At 39.8% G+C, this 6873-nt stretch overlaps 1 pseudogene; it reads left to right on the top strand.

Annotated features, from left to right (window-relative positions):
- The first annotated feature begins 350 nt into the window (after window positions 1–350).
- Window positions 351–4512, top strand: LOC103296788 (protein FAM200C-like; annotated as a pseudogene).
- Window positions 4513–6873: the final 2361 nt, after the last annotated feature.

The following is a 6873-nucleotide window of genomic DNA, read 5'->3' as shown; positions in this document are numbered from 1 at the left end:
GTATTTGATTAACATAAACACACACGTATACACACACAAATTCATATTTTGTGTGTGTATGTATATAGGGTGCCCCCCAAAATGTATACACACAATTTGAATAATTATAAAGACAGTGTTTATTAAAATACGTTTAATTTTCAAAATTGAGTTGTCAGCTGTTAAAGTGTATAAACATTTAGGGGCACCCTGTGTATATGTATGTATATGTGTATATGTGTACATCCTATATAATAAAAGCCTAATATTCAAATTGTCCCCTCTGGTGGTCATTTGACCAGGAGTTTGACTGCTTGTTATGACATGCACTGACCAACAGGGGGCGATGCAGAACATGGTGGGCATCAGCAATGCAGCGCTGGCAGCAGGCAGCAGTAGAGGTGCTGCCGGCCTGGATGGGCCCTGATGAAAGTGGGACCGCAGCGGGATGGTGGAACAGGTGAGTGGGCGGCGCCAAGTCAAGGCGAGTGCAAGCAAGGGCTTGATCACCCCACCAATCACCCCACAGAAGGCGACCAGTGGCAGTGCTGAGAGGTGCTGCCGCCCAGCTCCCGGGTGCTGAGGGAGCTGGGTGGGGGGCCCGGCCCCAATCGATCGCCCCACAGGTGGGATGGTGGAGCAGGTGGGGGGTGGTGCCAGGCCAACGCAGGGTGCCTGGCGAGGCTGTGGGGCTGCTAGGCTGGGGGCGTGAGCTGGGGCAAGATCTTCGCAGGCCACCCTGAGGGACCCCACCCGTGCATGAATTCATGCACCAGGCCTTTAGTATATATATATATATATGTGTATGTATGTGTATATATATATATATACACATACATACACACACACGCACACACATATATATATATATACACATTTATATAAAGTATACCCATATACACATGATTTTTAAAATCTGGAGGACATGGATTTTCTTCTGCTCTGAAGAAGAGAAAAACAGAACAAAACTTAACAACAGATATTTACATTGTAAATGTTCCATTACTTGAAATTTAAACTCTATGTCTTTCTAGAAAAATAGCACATTTTCAAACCTTGCCTCAGCAAAAGACATCTTGTTATAAACTAAAACAGAACTTATTTGAACAACTAAAGATTTTTGAGAATGAGTTTCAAATACTGTAATTAACATATTAATAACAGTTATTATAATTTGTAGAGAAACATTTCTATATTTAAAAACTTTATATTTTATAGCCTTTTAATTCTATTCAATTTATTTTAATGTCTATTATTATATAAATAATACTCAAAAACATCCTTGTTGCTTAAGGTTTAAACAAAGTAGAAACATTAAGAGAAGCCAAACAAAATCATATTTCTTTACATAAATAATGTCATAACATATATATCCTGCTGAGCCTATTTTACATAAAATTATGAGTTGTATATTATTTATAAAGAGGTAATATGCAAATTATGCTGGGACACCATAATGGGTTGGCCAGACAGGAGGAGGTTGCGCATGCAGCATCGGAGCGGGAGGGCCTGATAAGCAGTGGCTGTGGCTACTTCAAGGGCAGGAGAGGGAGACAGGGCCGCACCCGCGGCTGCTGTGGGGCCCAGGGAGCGAGGCAGGACCAGACCAGCAGGATGCAGGGCCTGAGGAGCGAGGCAGGGCCGGACCTGCAACGGCCACAGGGACTGCTGTGCTGTGGGCCCAGGTCAGGGCTCATGCAGGAGGCAACCAATCAATGTGTCCCTCTAACATTGATGTTTCTCATTTTCTTACCCTCTCTTTTCCATGCTCTCTAAAATTCAATGGGAAAATATCCCGAGGCATCTTGAGGGTGGGTGGCGCCGCGCAATTTTGAATCTCTCACGGGGCTGCTAGTTACATTATAACCCATACTTTTAGGAGACACATTTCCTTGGGTCTCATGTTTCTGTGAACAGAGACACTAATTGTCATTTTATTCTGGACTATTTTTTCAAGGATATTTATAGAGCAAACAACTTTCAAAGATGATCATAATGTCTCTCTCTAGAGCAGTGGTTCTCAACCTGTGGGTCGCAACCCCTTTGGGGGTCAAATGACCCTTTCACAGGGGTCGCCTAAGACCATCAGAAAACACATATTTCCGATGGTCTTAGGAACCAAGACACGGCTCCTCTATCCAACTCCAGGCGGGTCCGCCCACATGCAGATACGCCCACATACAAGTACCCGCCGTGATGACATCATAGCGCCAACCCCATCACATACACACCTTACAAATACATGTGTATGTGACAGTGTTGGCGCTATAATGTACTTATGCGGACCAGTCACACATGTGTAGGGAGCAGCTACTGTGTAGAAAGCAGCTGCTGTGTTGAAAGCAGCTACTCTGTTAAAAGCAGCTACTGTGTTGAAAGCAGCAGTATTGGAGGTAAAATGACACTTCATGAATTATAATTACTGGGTAAATGTAAAATCATGTACTGTAAAATCATCAACTACTGCAAAAAAAAAAAATCTGTACCATGGTAACTTAATCTGGATGCTGATCGGTCTTTTTATATTCAGCTGTGATTGATGTGAATACTGCCCCCTTGTGATAGTAACAGGTATGTAAAAACAACAACACAGAGAATGGTAAATCATAGGAAACTTTAATGAACTGTATTGACTGAACTATGCCATGTATCATCTTTTGTATTATTAAAGCTATTGTTATATATTATTTTCATTAGCAAACCATCCCATGACAATGGATCATGTAGAGAAGAACGTTAAGAAGAGAAAATATAGTGAGGATTTTTTACAGTATGGTTTTACCTCAATAATTACCGCAGGAATTGAGAAACCGCAATGAGTTATTTGTTGTGAAGTTCTATCAGCTGAATCTATGAAGCCGAACAAACTAAAACGCCATTTTGATAGCAAGCATCCGAGCTTTGCTGGCAAGGATACCAACTATTTTAGAAGCAAAGCTGATGGACTCAAGAAAGCCAGACTTGACACTGGTGGCAAGTACCACAAACAAAACGTAGCAGCTGTTGAAGCTTCATATTTGGTGGCACTCAGAATCACCAGAGCTATGAAACCTCACACCATTGCTGAAGATTTACTGTTGCCAGCGGCCAAAGACATTTGTTCGGGTTATGATCGGAGATGAATTTGTTACCAAATTGAGTGCAATTTCCTTATCTAACGACACTGTCTGCAGAATAGATGACATGTCTGCTGATATTCTTGATCAGGTAATCCAGGAAATTAAATCTGCTCCACTTCCAATATTTAGTATCCAGCTTGATGAATCTACAGACATTGCAAACTGTTCACAGTTACTGGTTTATGTGAGGTATATTAATGATGGCGACTTTAAAGATGAGTTTCCTTTTTGCAAACCTCTTGAAATGACAACTACTGCACGTGATGTATTTGACACAGTTGGTTCATTTCTGAAAGAGCATAAGATCTCTTGGGAAAAGGTTTGTGGTGTTTGCACAGATGCTGCTCCAGCTATGCTAGGATGTTGATCTGGATTTCAACGTTTGGTACTGAATGAGTCACCAAAAGTCATCAGAACTTACTGTATGATTCATCGGCAAATATTAGCAACGAAGATGCTGCCACAAGAGCACAAGAGTTACAAGAAGTAATGAAAAACGTCATAAGTTCTGTCAATTTTGTAAAGGCGAGCATTTTAAACAGTCGACTGTTTTCGCAACTGTGCAACGAGTTGGATGCGCCGAACAATGCTCTGCTATTTCACACTGAAGTGAGATGGTTATCGAGAGGAAAAGTTTTAAAACGTGTTTTTGAGCTTCGTGATGAACTCAAAACGTTTTTTAATCAGAAAGCAAGACCGCAGTTTGAAACACTTTTCAGCGATAAAAGTGAACTGCAGAAAATAGCTTACTTGGTTGACATCTTTGCCATCTTGAATGAGTTAAATTTATCACTGCAAGGACCAAATGCAACATGCCTCGATTTGTCTGAAAAGATCCGATCATTGCAAATGAAACTTAAGCTTTGGCAAAAAAAAAACACACAAATTGGATGAAAATAAAATTTACATGTTGCCTACCTTATCTTCTTTCTTTGAGGAACATGACATTGAACCAGACAAAAGGATTACGATGATAATTTCTGTGAAAGAACACTTGCACATGCTTGCAGACGAAATTTCATCGTACTTTCCAAATCTACCTGACACCCCATTTGCACTTGCCAGAAGCCCATTCACAGTCAAGGTTGAAGATGTTCCTGAAACAGTACAAGAGGAGTTCATTGAACTTATTAACAGCGATGCAGCGAGAACTGATTTCTCTACAATGCCAGTTACAAAATTCTGGATCAAGTGTTTGCAGTCATATCCTGTTCTGTCTGAGACTGTGTTGCGCCTTCTTCTTCCATTTCCAACAACATATCTTTGTGAAACAAGGTTTTCCAGCTTGTTGGTTATCAAGTCTAAATACAGAAGTAGACTTGTTGTGGAAGATGATCTTCGTTGTGCTCTTGCAAAGACTGCCCCGAGAATTTCTGATCTGGTGAGAAAGAGGCAATCTCAACCTTCACACTGACGTTGGCTTTTAATGCATACTGTCACAAAATGTAGCAATGTAGTTTACTGTTGTTATATTAAGACTGTTACCCATGCTACACCATGCTTCAAGACAAAATTTCATTTATTTGTAATTAGAAATAAATATTTCACAATATATAATTACATATTGTTTTTGTGATTAATCACTATGCTTTAATTATGTTCAATTTGTAACAATGAAAATACATCCTGCATATCAGATATTTACATTACGATTCATAACAGTAGCAAAATTACAGTTATGAAGTTGCAACGAAAATAATTTTATGGTTGGGGGTCACCACAACATGAGGAACTGTATTAAAGGGTCGCAGCATTAGGAAGGTTGAGAACCACTCTAGAGCAAAGGGCAGGTTTTTTTTCCTGTTTGGTGTAATAATGTTTCCTTCAAGGGCAAATTTAAGCAGGTTTGCTTATAACCCATTTAAAAATATTCTGGTTCCTAAACTTGAGCTTCCTCGGGTGTGACAAAACCCAGTGTTTGCAAAGCATCCACTGTACTTTTCTGTGTTGCCCCTATGGGACTGGGGTCAAGGAGAAAAGATACAAACATGATGTTCATGTTGCTTGCTGTTCTGTGGGTAATAAAGTCCTCCATCTCTGACCCAGGAATTTCATGACTTTTGTCAGTACCCATGGAACTGTACAAGGTTAACTTGTTAGTTGCCAAGTAGAATAATATCTCAAACCTTTAAGTGTTCTTGGCAGCTCTGATAACGATGGGGATAGGACATGACTCTTTAGAAGAGAAAGGATGAGGGCCTTCCAAGCCAGGTTTTCACTATGAAATGACTACCTGAGATCCAGTGGTGCATAATGTTGCACAAATGATGGGGCAAGTAGTAAAAAGCCCTCACTGTCCTACCTGTTTCTGAGTGTTTGGAGGCTGATTAATGAATGGTAGGATTAAAGCAAGCCACCCAAATGGTGTTTTGTTTGTTTCTACTCTTCTTTAAGACGGAAGACAAAATAATTTTATTATGATCATGGAGCAGCAAGGTCCAAGACCCAGCTGAAGGGCACTGTGGCTATAGAAACTGAGGCAAGGAATCCTCAAAGGTTAAATAAATATCAACAATGAAGATATAGAACTTTTGATGGATCTAAAACATTCAAAGTTTATTTAGTTAAGTCATGAGCAGCTGCCATGCTTCTCAAAGCTTACAGTGACCTCTAGTTCTTCCCTCCCCTTTTGTTATAATCTTAGCTACTTTAAGTACAAAGATGTTTAGGTATATAGCTAAACATATCACAAATAATAATACATATATCACAAATAATATGCTGGGGAGCTCTAGGAAGGGGAATAATTGAAGCTTTGATGATGCTGGCCCCATCAGGCTAAGAGTGACCCAGATTCAACTTATCTTTGGACTGGGTTCACAGTAGGGAAGAAAAGCAAACATAACTTTGTAAGTGGGGTCCTTTTGGTTCATTTAATGCTTCTCTTGCCTCCACACCTAAATGTATAGTAGAGATTGATGTTACATGATATATATACTCCCTTTTCTGTTTTTACCAGAGAGGATTATCCCAATTGGAAATAAAAGCCACATATTGAGAAGTGTTAGTAACTTTAGGGCTTATAACCTTATTGATAGCTTTGAGTTACAAGTCTCTGACTGATAATTTTTTTCAATCAGATCACCTAGCAAAGGGAGGCAGCCTCCAGCTTGAGGCACCACTCAGGGTTTTGGATTTTTCACTCTTTTGAAAAGCAGCTATTAACTTGCTATTGGGGTTCTTGCTGAAATTGAACACCTGACCCAAGGAGGTCTTGTGACTCTCCAGCTTGATACTGTTTTTCTATTTATAAGTGTATCAAGCCAGACTCAATGACTACTAAGGTGAGGAAGACCCAACAATTCTCACTTTTTAAATGGAAATAAGTAAAGATGAAATACAGCCATTTGTGACAACATGTATGGACCTTTAGATATTATGCTAAGCAAAGTAAGTCAGACAGGAAAAGTTAAGAACCATATGATTTCATTCATATGTGGGCTATAAAACTGAAAGCAACAAATTAACAAATAAGTAAAACAAACAGAAAAACCTTCATATACACAAACAACAGTATGGTGTTTTCCAGAGGGAAGGGTGGTGAGGGGGTAGTAAAGGGTAAATGGGGTCAAATATATGGTGATGGAAGAAGAATTGAATTTGGGTGGTGGGCACACAATGCAATATACAGATAATGTATCATAGAAATGTGGCCTCATTTCACAGTTTCTCCTAAATGCTTGGACCTGCTTCACTGACAGGCTAATCTGAAACAACAGTTTCACTGGACTATGGCCACTGTTAGATCCAACTACACAGAACTGAAAATGGACAT

The sequence above is a fragment of the Eptesicus fuscus genome, chromosome 1, assembly GCF_027574615.1.
Source record: "Eptesicus fuscus isolate TK198812 chromosome 1, DD_ASM_mEF_20220401, whole genome shotgun sequence".
In the NCBI taxonomy this organism is placed as follows: Eukaryota; Metazoa; Chordata; class Mammalia; order Chiroptera; family Vespertilionidae; genus Eptesicus; species Eptesicus fuscus.
Note: the sequence above shows the minus strand (reverse complement) of the source record. Positions and strands in the feature narration are given on the sequence as shown.